Below are 13,364 nucleotides of genomic sequence, written 5' to 3' on the forward strand. Positions count from 1 at the left end.
TAACCTCATACCTAAAACTGGGCTCCATGTTTCAATATAATCATCTTCCTAAAGCAATCTAATTGCAATCTTTGAAAACAAGTAAGGGAAATTGTTATAAAGTTAGAGATCTATGAGGCTTGTTCAGTCCAACAGCATCTCTGGACATTACACACTGACTGAATGGGTGATTTACAACCATCAAACAAATGCAATGCCACTACTGATAACTGCCTTGCCTTCTACTGGACCATTAAGGATGTTAAAACACATTACTGGCAGATTCACTTATGGTATTATGGATCAGGACAACCCAAGTTCAAGTCAGCACAGAGGTAGATCAGACACTAAACCTTACGAATACTCTGCTCAGAATTCAAAACCTAAAGTTTCCTGTTAAAAAGAAGCACATTTGTGGGATTAGCCATCCCCAATTGTTCCCTACATTTAAGGGCAATTTGGGAAGAGTTTACCAACAAAGAAAAGAGTATTTGTCTTCCCTCCTTTCAATTACTTCCAGCTGCAGAAAGAAAACTCTTTTAGCCAGGCTAAGGGCTATGGAGAAAGCTACTGGTAGAAACCATCAACATACTTTTTTCATCTTCTGGAAAACAGTATTTATATTTATTTTTTTATAATTTAGACAATGCTGATCCGTTACTACTTCCTGAAATACTCTCCACAGCAAACCTACCTCATTCATCTCTCATTCACTGCTAATGACAGACTCTTTTTCATCAGACTACACCAAGAATGTACATGTTGTCCAAAAACATCTACCAGTCACAGTAAGCACTTCTAAGAATGTCCAGCATCTTTCCTTTCTCAGAAAGTCTGCTTGTCTTACAGCCAAAATATGACTTTCATCGTAAATGTCTGCCTTTCCTTATGGGTGGTTCCTTAACTCTAAAAACATATCATCCTCCAAGCTTCCTAAAATTCCACTAAGACCTTTGCTGACTCAAGGCCAGATTTAGATTTTCCTGTAGTAGCCAGCAAACTGTTAAAATTTTATTAAAACCACTTTCAAAGAATTGCAGAAAAATTCCACCAAAGACCAGGAACCAAAACCTCCAGCACAACATCAGCAAAATTTATTTTATTCGACAGTTATTAAATCATATAGCAGCAAAACAATCTCTCTTAGCGCCTCGGCTAGAACACAGCCTTTACAGAGTAAATTAAATCTAAAAATGGGCTCCTTTTATATAAAAAATGTAGCTGTTAACAAGTTAATTAATCAAGGACAGAGGCACAACAAACTAATGGGCACAGGTATTTTTTTCATATAAGGGTGGCCAGCCCACAAATAATTTAGCTAGCTTATATAAATGGCAGATAGCCAAGCACTAATCCAATAATACATTCAATTAATTAATAAAAAATGCAAATGGTTTAAAAAACCCATATATTTAAATAAAATGTTTCCAGTTGCATTCTTTATTCAATCCCTTCGGTTGTAATGTATTGTATTTCAATATAAAAATTGATTCTTTCTTCCTTAATAAATATTTAGCCATATCCTCACTTAAAAATTCTGACTTAATTTGTTCCAAAACTGTTACTTGCAAACTACTAAAATCTCCCTGGTGAATCCTGTTGAAATGTTCAGCTATAGGGCTTACAACTTTATTATTTTTAATGTCCCTGACATGTAGCTTTATTCTTTCCCCTAAACTTCTTTTACTTTCTCCTATACAAAAGCATTCACAGGGACACTTATTTTTATTTATTTATTTTTATTTTACATTTGATGACCGGGAAAGTCCGACTGGATGCAGGTCCATTTTCAGCAGAGGCCCGGGGAGAAAAGCTCCACTTTAACACAATAGTAAAAATACATATCATAAGATACATAAGCATACCACTAAGACATACAAATAGGCATATAAGAATGTACTTTACATTTCTGCATAGACATAAAAATCCATTTCAGCAAAAAAAATTTTTTTTTTTTTGTGAACTCAATAGGACAGGTTATATGCTAGGTAAGAATAAGTATTCAAGAGGTGAGAGAGACTAACAGGTGATCGTTAGCAGAATCCTTGCAATACTGCAATGTAGTGGGGATTAGCCTGGGGAGTCACATAGGCATAGCCAGTTGTTGGAATAGTGGGTTTTGAGAAGTTTTTTAAATTGTGAAGCAGAGCTTGTAGAAGTTATATGATTTGGAAGTGAGTTCCAGATTTTGGCTATTGTACAGGCAGAGAGAGTTTTGCCAGCTTTATTTCTATGTTTGATGACATTTATGAGATTTTGATTGGTGGATCTTAAGGTTCGGGTGGTGGTATAGGGCTGTGTTAGATCTTGTAGTGCTGGAGTTTTGTCAGGGAGGTAGTACAGTTTGTGAGCTATAGAGAGTTGATTAATAAGAAGTCTTTGGGGCAGCTCAAGACAGTTGAGCTGTTTAAGGGAAAGGCAGTAATGGGATCTATTAGAGACACCTGTAGCAAACTTGGCAAGATTCCATTCTTTTTTTGCTCGCCATAGCGAAGATTAGTCAAGAATGGGGAGGCATAAAGGAGGGTGGACAATAGGTGAGTCCTTGCAATAGTGGCTTTGGTAAAATTGGTCATGAATTGCTTGTTCCAGTACAGGAGACCAAGCTTTTTGTTTACTTTTTTGATTGTTTGGGCTATGTGTACATCGAATTTAAGATTGTTACTGATTACTACTCCTAGTAGTTTAGTGTGTGTTGTTGGGGTGATTGTGGTATTATCCTTGGAGTTAATGGTGAAATCATTGTTCAGAGGAGGAGATCTACCAGGGCCCAAGAGAATTAGTTTTGTTTTTTTGGGATTAAGTATAAGTTTAATGTTAGAAAACCATGCTTCAGCAAGAGTAAAGTTATGTTGTGTTATTGTTTGAAGTTTGCTTAAGGTGGGGGCGGTGCATATGATGGTGGTGTCATCTGCATATTGCACTATAGAGGCAGAGGGTGAGGATGCAGCTATCTGATTTGTAAATAGGGAGAATAGTAAAGGACCAAGTATGGAGCCTTGAGGGGACTCCTATGGATACAGGTACAAGGGAGGACAGTTGGACCTGCCACAGAACTGCTTGCGGATGGCCTGATAAATAGCTATTGAACCATGATATAGTGGAGGAGTTTATGTTAAGGGTAGATAGCGTACCAAGAAGCATGATGTGGTTAACCATGTCAAAGGCTTTAGATAAGTTTAAGAATACAGAGGATATGAAAAGGCCGTTGTTTCTATGGTTGTTGACTATGTTGGTAAATGACAGTAGTGCTGTTGTGGTACTATGGGAGGGTCAAAAGCCATTTGAGATGTAGATATAAGGTTATTTTTTAGGAGGTATTGCATTAGTTGCGAATGTACTACTCTCTCTAGTATTTTTGATAAAGGTGATAAAATTGCGATTGGGCGGTAGTTGGTGAGCTCAAGAGAGTTACCTCCTTTGTGGAGTGGAATAATATGTGATATTTTCCACAGGTCAGGTATTCTGCATTCAGATATGGATCTACTTATGAGGATGGACACAGGATAGGCTATGGTTTCTGCTGAAAGTTGAAGGAAATCAGCAGGAAGTTTGTCAGCTGACAGTGTGGTTGGTTTAAGTTTTTTGAAGAGTTTAGTAATAACTTTTGTAGGCACTGGAGACAAGGAAAAGCTAGAGGGATTTTGTTATGTCTTGGGGTAAGTAGGGGTGGGAGAAGGTATAGGGCCAGTGGTGCTACTTAGGGTGTTAGATAGAGCTAGGACTGTTTCGGTAAAGAATTTGTTGAATTGTGTGGGGATGTCCTCTTTGTCAGTTGGTACTATGGGTGTAGGAGTGGCGGCTTTACCTGGGTGCAGTAAACTATTTACTGAGGCCCAGAATTTTTGAGGGTTGTGAGCATGTTTTTCTTGCAAGGTTTTTTAATAATTGGTTTTATCAGGTTTTTGGCCTTGTTGCGGAGTGTTAAGTAGTTTTGTTTTGAGGTAGTGGTTTTACATTTATGATATTGAGACCAGGCTCTGTCTCTATCCTTCATTATGGTTTTAGTGTCTTTTGTTAAGCAAGGGGCATAGTTTGATTTGACTCTAATGCATGACAGTTTAGGATTTTGAGGAATGCTGAGTTAAAGTAATCTACTGCTTCATCTAGGGGAGGTGTTTTAGGGGGACTAGTTACAGGATTTTAGTTCATTGTTTAGGTCCTTGGCTTTGAAGTTCTTTTTGTTGTGAATTATTCTAAGGCTGGGTTGGTTACTATGGTGGGATTTATTCCTAATAAGGTAGGTAGGTTGGTGATCGTTCAGATTGTCTGGCAGACAGCCTGATTGGTGTGCGAAGGTGGGGTCAGACAGACGTATCCAATCTAAGATGGATTGTCGTTTGGATGTCTTGTCGACCCTTGTGGGGGTGGTTATGACTTGGGTGAAACCATGAAGATTAATGTGGGTAGAGGGATTGTATTTGGCACAGTTGGACCAGTCAATATTAAAATCTCCTAAGAGTATGGTCTCTTGTGGAAGGGAGGAAGACATCCAATGTAGCAGGTTCTCCATAGTAGCAATGTTATTACCTGGTGGATAATGTTTGCTAGAGTTTAGTTTTAATTTAGCAAGAATGAGTTCTATGTCTGACTTCCTGGGAACTGCAGCTAACCTGCTCCAATGTGAGATGATTTTGAAACAGTATGGCTACGCCTCCTCCTTTTTTGCCTGTCCTATCTTTCCATATAATATTGTAGCCAGAGGGTATAATCTTATTATCGTGATGTTCTGGTTTAAGCCAAGTTTCAGTTAATACGGTTATGTCTGGTTTGTATAAATCTAATAGAGCATGGAAGTCCTGAACTTTGTTAAGTATACTTCTTACATTTATGTTTAAGAGAAGGAGAGAGGAGGTTGGCCTTCTATAAAGAGGGTTTGGTTGGCTTAAGTTTGTGTGGAGTGATGGATTGGGCCCTGGGTTGGGTGTATGTCTCCACAGCAAGTGAGTTTTGGGTTGGGTATTGGTAGAGTTTAATTAGTTTTTGAAATATTTTATTTTGCTTCTGGAATGAGTAGGGGTTAATTTTGTTTGTTGGTTTATTATATAAGTAGGAAAAGGGTGGGTTGGGGCAAGGTCACTTGGAGATATAGGGAAATGTTTTGGTTTTAGGGTTCATAGGTTCATACTAGGCTATCTGCCCTAGGGCATTTATAAGCCTAGCCAGAGTATGTTTGGCTTTCACCACCCATTTTAAATGAATTTTGCTATGCCCTTTTTCGAGGTTAGTATACTGTGCCTCTGTCTAACAGTGACACAGAAGTGATACCCGGGGTAAACCTACGATTTCCCATCCACTCATCAAGATTCCTCTTGAAGAGAGTCAATGAGGGACTCTGCCTAACTTGGACTGGGATTTTATTCCAGAGTGAAGGGAGCCTCTGGGTTATGAATCAGTCCCTCCAACATGTCCTATTTATTTCAGTGCTGAGGTTCAAGTCTCTCGAGCGGGTAGCTCAATAGGATTTGGATTTTTTGAGGTGCAGAATGTCCCTTAATTCCAGGTTGGACATGGCTTTCTACGTCAGGCACAGGTCGCCTCTGAGCAGGCGGTATGCCACTGAGTAGAGCTGGAGTTTCTTTAACCGGGCAGCATATGGCATCTGTTTGAGCCCTTTGATCCTCTTGGTGAGGTACTTTTGGGGTCTTTCCAGTTGCTGCAGGTGTTTGGTAAGGTACATCCCAAAAGGGGCATTGTACTCGATTATGGGCCTGATGAGGGATGAGTAAAGAGGCACGATGACCTCCCCTAATCTAGATGTGAATCCCTTCATGATTAGGTGGGCTATATAAAATGTTTTTCTAACCACTTTGGCCACGTGGTTGTCAAATGAGAGATTGCTATCAACTTGGGTCCCCAGGTCCCTAATTACTTCTTCTGTACTTAATGGATTACCACCTATGTGGTAATTTGTGGGCACTTTGTTTTTGCCAAAGGGGATGACTATACACTTTTTGGCATTTAGCTTGAGGCCATGGCTCTGGCACCAGTTGTCTGTTTCTAAGAGGCCCTTTTGGAGGATACTTGTGTCGGCTGGAGAGTCGATTATGGCACCCAGTTTGCAGTCATCTGCGAACTTGGTCAGCCACAGTCCTTCTGTGTTGGTCTGTACCTTCGAGAAATATATACCGAACAAGAGAGGTCCCAGGACTGAGCCTTGTGGGACACCACTTGTAACTGGTTTGGAGTCTGACATGGCTCCAGCAATTCTAACCATGTGGGTTCTGTCCTTGAGCCAGTTTGCAACCCATCTAGTGACATAGGGGTTTATATTTAAGTTGGTGAGCTTATCTATAATGCCCAAGTGGGGTATTGTATCGAAGGCTTTTGCGAGGTCCAGGTAGGCTGTGTGGACCACCTTCCCTTCGTCAATGGCCTTGGTGACTGTTTAAAAGAAGTTGACCAGGTTTGAGAGACAGGATCTGCCCTTAACAAAGCCGAACTGGGTAGGATCTAGTGTCTGTAGGTCACCAATATCTTTATTTATGAGGTCCATGATGATCCTTTCCACAGCTTTGCAGACCAAGCTAGTCAGGCTTATGGGGCGATGGTTTCCAGGGTCCGTTGAGGCACCACCTTTGTGGAGAGGGACCACTGTTGCTGTACGCCACTCTTTGGGTACATATCCTATAGTAAGGCTGAGATTGAACAGTAGTTTTATGTTTGGGTTTAGCTCTTCTTGGAGTTCATGTAGGACGCAGCCCGGGACACCGTCTGGTCCCATTGATGCTGTGTTTTTTGCTTTGGAGAGGGCGGCTCTTACCTGAGCATCTGAGATGTCAGGGGGCAGCACTCTGCTGGGATAGATATTTGCCCTTTTGGTGGGGAGTTTGCTGAACCTGTCAGCTAGGATGTTGGCAATGTCTGTGGGTTCGGTGTATTTTTTGCCATTTTGGACTAATTCTGAGCATATCTGGGAATTCCCACCCAGATTCCTAACATAACTAAAGAAGGCCTTGTGATTATCCTTAGTGTCCTGTGCAATTTTTCTCTCGAAGCTGGCCTTAGACGATTTTATGAGTGCCCTTAGTTTTTTGCTAATACTGATCAGAGATGCCTTCTCTTTTTGGGATTTTGCTCTATCATGAAGTAGCTTCCTCCTTCTATTGTATAGTTTGTTTATGGCTGGGGTCCACCAGACAGGACGTCTGCCTTTGGAGGATTGGGTCTTGGTTTTATTTGGGATTGCATGATCCATGCATTCCTGAAGGTGTTCATAGAATGCATTTATAAAGGATTCTGTGGTCTGGGCCGTATTTTCCACAGGCCCGGGAGCTTTGAAGGATTCCACCTCGGTTTTGAGGAGTGTGAAATTTGCTTTAGAGAAGTTTTTCACTGTGGTTTTCTGGGCATTGGGTTGGGATGTGAATATCCAGTGAGATCAGTTTATGGTCTGATCTTACCAGTGAGGGATACACTTCTGGTCTGGAGCATAGAGTCCCCATGTTGGTGATGATCAGGTCCAGTATGTTTTCCCCTCTTGTGGGAGTGGTAACAAGTTGTTCCATAGCATTTGAGTTTATGAATTCTAGGAACCTTTGGGCTAGGGTGTTGGAGCTAGAGTAATGCTCCCAGTCTATGTTTGGGTAGTTGAAGTCACCCAATATAATGGTGTTTGGAGAGACTTTCATATTTTCCAGTGTTCTCAGGAAGGCCGAGTGGGGTCCCTGGGTTTGGGAGGGTGGTCTGTAGCAGGCTACAAACTGGAAGGCAGTTTTACCCACTGTTAGTTGCACATGGATAGTCTCTGATGCTTCGTGCTTTGCCACCAACCTGGAGGTGTGGGTATCTTTGATGAATATCGATACTCCCCCTCCTTTTGTGGTTCGGTCCAAGTTTTGGGGCCGAAAAGCATGGTATGAGGTATAACCTGGTAGTGCTGGGGTGCTCTCGGGAGCCCTGAACCAGATTTCTGTTACTGCACAGATATCGATGTTCGCCATGCTAAGGAGAGTTTCAAGTGCATGCATCTTGAAGTTTAGACTTCTGGCGTTGAGTAGCATTACTCTTAGTTTCTTATCCCTTGTGATACCTATGGAGGTGGGTTTGTCTTTTGAGCCTTGCCTAAAAAAGGCACTATGGGGGTAGCAAGAGCCTTTGCCAATATCCGAAAGCCCATGGGTGACGGGTGCAAGCCATCCCTAGCGAAGCATCATGGCTTGTCGAGCATATCATCCCAGGCTAACAGGCATTGGATCCCCTTTGAATGACACCAGTACTTAAGCCAATTGTTGAAATTGATCATCCTGTCTTCATATTGTGGCATCATTCTTGGTGAGGGTAAGATGCTACTCAAGGTCAGGGTCATACCGGCCTGGGCTACATGCTCAGAGAGCTCCTCTATGTCTCTTTTAATGTAGTCCAGGGAGGTACGTCTCAGGTCATTCACACCAGCATGGACAATGCCTGAGTCATAGGTTCATAAGTTAGTACTAGGCTAACTGCCCTTGTGAGCCATTGTAAGCTTAGCCAATTATCCCTTATGAGACTCAAACCCTGCATCTTGTGTTTGTCAAGCAAACACCTTAAGCATTAGGCCACCCTCCCAACCCTATTTTTATATTTGTACTTGCCTTGGAGTGACCTGAGTGCTTGTGTTATGTGGCGGATTCTAGCGCCCGACAGGCTGCTCACCGTGACCTTCTCCTTGTTCAGCCTGGTGAGCGGAACGTCAGTGTGCCTGACGATAGAGTCATCTATTACAAGTGTATCAGGTGTGTTGTTTAGCCTTAAGAGCTGTGACTGTTCGGCACACTGGCTTTGCGAGATATGTGTTGCACGTGTTTTGTTTTGGGGTAGCGGTTGCTTGGGTGTCTGCTTTGGAGGTCTCTGCTGCTTGGGCAGATCTTTATTTAGAGCCTCCAAGTATGTTTTTGTGTGATTATGTGTTTGGTTTGCTGTCGTGGTAGGTCTATGTGAGACTGGAATTGTAGTGAGTGGTTTCCTTCTCCTCCTGACTGGCTATGCCAGTACTGAGTTGAGAGAGCTTAGCCTCCAATTTGGCTATATGGTTGCATCTCTCACATGTGTTGGAATTTGTTGGGAGGAGGAGAGGGTTGTCTGTGTACATGAGGCAGTTGTAACATTGCCTCAAGATTCCCAGATTCACCAGCTGGACCAGAGAGGAGATTGACAACTGACCTTTGGACATGCTAGAATAATTCCGGGAATTTCTTTATAATTGAAAACAAGGGCCAATGGGGAGTGAGGGTGTAGTGCTTTTAATTTTTAGTGCTGACTTATGTAATTGCTTTATTGAGCAAGTGCCAGGAAACTTAAGTGCAATGTGTTACAGGTAACTTAAATGCAAAAACGATAAACAGTAACTTTCTTTCAAGTGAAACAAGGAAATAAGTACAGTAAGCAATGCAGATATCACTAGGGAACCACAGAAGCGCTGAGAAGCCGCGTTTTAGGTGGAATTAGCGTTCCAAGGAAATAACAAGCAAACAAACAACAAGCATACAAACAAAGCTAGATTCAGCAGGCCTGGATCTAGTCTATGCTACAGCAAACAAGGTGTACCAATTTCAGTAAGAAACAGTTCAAATATGCAGGCACTATAAACCTTTAACCAGAAATTCCCAGCTCAGAAGGGCAGAGTCCAGCCTCTCCTCCCACAAGAGTGCAGACCACGAACCTTTTTAATGTAAAATAACTGGCCTGAAGCCCAAGTGCATAAACCAGAACTAATACACTTTAGGAATAACAGTGAGCTCTCAATCAGCAGTTCCCAACTTAGAAGGATGAAAGCTACCTGTCCTGCCACCACAGTGCATGCCACAAACCTTCCTAATGTAAAACAACTGGTCTGAAGCCCAAGTACTTAATCCAAAAGACTTGGGACGATAGCTACACTTTATTCAATTGTATTTATTACTGCTTGGTAGTAACTTGATTACTTTAAAGAACGCCTGGATTAGTGCTCAAGTTATACAAACAAAGCTAGATTCAGCAGGCCTGGATCTAGTCTATGCTACATCAAACAAGGTGTTCCAATTTCAGTAAGAAGCAGTTCAGATATGCATGCACTATAAGCCTTTAACCAGAAATTCCCAGCTCAGAAGGGCAGAGTCCAGCCTCTCCTCCCACAAGAGTGCAGACCACAAGTGTTGGCTATGGTTTCTGTTTTACATTGTGCTGGATCGGTGAGATAAAGTTGTGTGTGGCAGGAGGTAAGGATGGAAAACTGGAGAAGAACAAAAATAGTTAATGGGTAAAATGTTACTTTTAGGTGGTTAAGGTGTGGGTAGAGCATATTATTTGTTTCTTTTTCTTTTCTTTTTACAGTAGGAGTGGAGGGGTGAATGAGAGTAGAGGCTATAGAACTATATGGGAGAGGAGTAAATAAAGGTGTCAGTGATTAGGGTGTGGTGTAGTATGTTTTGAGTGGGAGATTAATGGTGTGATTTGATTGGTTGATTGGATGTGAGAGTTGATTGATGTGAGACTTGAAGGAGGTAGTGGTTTGCAACTATAAATTTAATTGCAAGAGGGGTGGGTGGAAATGGGGGTAGGGTAAAGGAGTGGAGTGAGCGTAGCAGCACCGTCCTAGAGGAGCAGCAGTTATGGAAAACAATCAGTGAGAATTCAGGGAGTACAGTAAAACAGCAATTTGCTTTTGAGTATACTTTTTAGCAGTTTACTTCCTTTAGAACATTGTATTTGCCTAAATCTATGGGGAGGGATTGAGCAAAGGCTATCTGGGAGCTAGACTGAGAAGGTAAGTGGGGGGACTCTGGCAGGGCAAGGGGGGCACTAGGTCTGAGGTCGTGAAGTTAGCTTCTGTTTGGATGAGGAATTCAGTGAGAGGACAGACAAGAGAAGGAAATAGAGGTCCGAGGGGGTGATACAGTGGGAGATAAGAGGGTATAAGAAGAGAGCTAGTAGAGAGAGAGGTCAGTGTGAGGGTAGCTAGATAGGTGAATAGGCTAAGGCCTAAGACAGTCTACATGGTGGGGTGGGGGGGTGTGCAGCGATGTTTTGTAGCTGACCAGGCACAGTACTCAAAAGGGCACAAGAGTAGGTCAATACAGTCAGGATTACGTACTATTATCACTGAACATACGTTATTCTATGACTGCACTGCTGCTGTAGAGGGATTCCACCAATAGAGCAGCAATCTTAATAGGGATGGTCTTCAAGAGTTGGCTGGGGTTATACAATCCCGTTTGCTTTAGGTGTCCGGGACCTGTAAAAAAGATAGAGAAAAGACTCAGGTTAGAGCAAGATAGAAGAGAGTAGTAGGGGGTGATATAAAACAGACAGGAGGTGAGACCAGTGATAAGAGGCAGTAGATACAGCTGGAAGGTGAAAGGAAAGCACACCTGAGAAAAAGACCTGCAAAGGTTAAAGTCATTAACACTTAACTCTAGTACAGAAAGCATGAACTTTGAAGTACCACAACTTCTTTTTGGAACCTGTTCACTAGCCCCTTTTTATTAAAGACTTTAATAGCATTTTATTCTTAACTACTACAACTCAATGACCCTGTATTTGTTCCAGCTCTCAACACAGCTTTTACCAGTGCTACAGCATTAATGATGTTTTGTCATGGTCACTAATTCCAACAAGTAAAATACTACGGACTTTGCCCTCTGACATAGCTGATCACAGCAATCTTCTTTGGCAGCTTAAGAAGACTGGCTTTGGGAGAAGCTTGATTATACCTGAGAAAGAGACCTTCAAAGGTTAAATTCATTAACACCTAACTCTAGTACAGAAAGCATGTACTTTGAAGTACCACAACTTTGTTTTGGAACCTGTTCACTAGCCCCTTTTTATTAATGACTTTATTACCAGACTACTTGGGTATGCTGACAGCCTTGTTTTTGTCTGCTAAGACATCACCATCCAAAAGCGCTCCAAATGTTCAAATGGATTTTACAAGTATTTGGAATATGTGCACCAATTTATGGCACTAACAAAATACCACACATGTTCTTTGGGACATCTCAGTGCAGTCTTGATCTTCTACCACTGTCTACCTCTGACCTTGCTGACTAAGCTGTCTTCCACTGTTTGTAAATTAAAATATAGCAGAGTCTGGCTTGACCATATACTTTCTTTTGTTTTCATATTAAAAAAATCTACAACACAGCTTGAAAATAATTAAAAAATCCATGCAAAGCAATCATGTAATTCACACCTCAAGCCATACCTCTCAACCTGTTTAGTGCAAGAAATCTGGACAAAGCCTGATAAAATGGGGAGATAAAGGCCCAGGAATAGCAACAGATTTAAATATTGCTCTTAGAAACTTAGAAAGTTGCTAGAGTAACAGGGTTTGTGGCAACATATATTTTCTGAAGGATATGAAGTCTGAAACTCAAACGTATGCCATTATTTAGTAACTTCAGTCCTCAGATTATCCCACTGATTTGTCAGAAAACACAAATTTTATGAAGAAAAGACCAAAATATGAGACAAAAATCTGGACAGCTGAGAGTTATGCCTGAGGCCTGTCCTGCCACTGCCATAAACATACTTATTTCTAGGATCAAATACAATTCATAATCTTACAATGTGGTCAGCTGTAAATGTTACTAGGTTATACAGTATATCACAAGAAACAAGTATCGCACCTTTGCTTCTATATCCTGCACATAAAAACTTTACTTTGACGCTTCTACCAAAGGCCTCTCTATTTTCGAAGTTTCCCTGCACCACACACACTGAAACTCAGACAGCTACTGTCCCTTACTCAGATAAATAATCACTACTGTACAGAGGTTCTACTTCATTCATTCCCAGGATGAATGTATTGTACTTTTTAACTGCCCACAGTTTGCAAACTGCTGCAAAAGCTGTCTCGTCTTCTGGTCATTTACTTTGAGATGGTTAATCTCCAGATGTTATGTTCACAGAAAAACATCCTTTAGACATATACTACTTGTGCAACTCTCTTTAAATGCTTATTGTTGTTACATTAGAGATGAGGACAAACAGGTTAATTTCCGAAACACTTGTTTCTGAGGCAGGATTTGTGGGTGTATTTGTGTTAAGTGCGTTACTGGTAAATCGATAGCTGAATGTACTGAATAACTGATTGCTCTTCACATATAATGCAATATGAAGATTGGTAGAGACAGTCGGTCATATCTCTGTGCAGAAGGAGTCTGGAATCCACAGAGAGGGAAGGAGGAGTCTGGAATCCACAAAGAGGGAAGGAGAGAAGGAAGGAGGGAGTTAGCCCCTCAGATAACTAGGAGACAGGAAGGAGGGAGTTAGCCTCTCAGATAACTAGGAAACAGGCCTGTAGGGCTAGACAGGCACTAGAAGTTAGTGGAGGTAGAAGACCACACTGACAGAAACCAACAGAAACACATATATGAGCCTGGAAAGAACTTCAAAGGATCACTAAGGGCAAAAACTGTAAATTTTTA

The 13,364-nt window shown here is 41.5% G+C and overlaps 1 protein-coding gene across 2 annotated transcripts in view; it reads right to left on the minus strand.

Annotated features, from left to right (window-relative positions):
• The window catches only part of VPS36 (vacuolar protein sorting 36 homolog), a 1,108,846-nt gene that overhangs the window by 833,157 nt on the left and 262,325 nt on the right, over positions 1 to 13,364 (minus strand). The gene's annotated exons all lie outside the window — the stretch shown is intronic.

The sequence above is a fragment of the Protopterus annectens genome, chromosome 5.part0, assembly GCF_019279795.1.
Source record: "Protopterus annectens isolate FY-2018-M chromosome 5.part0, PAN1.0, whole genome shotgun sequence".
Taxonomy (NCBI): Eukaryota; Metazoa; Chordata; order Ceratodontiformes; family Protopteridae; genus Protopterus; species Protopterus annectens.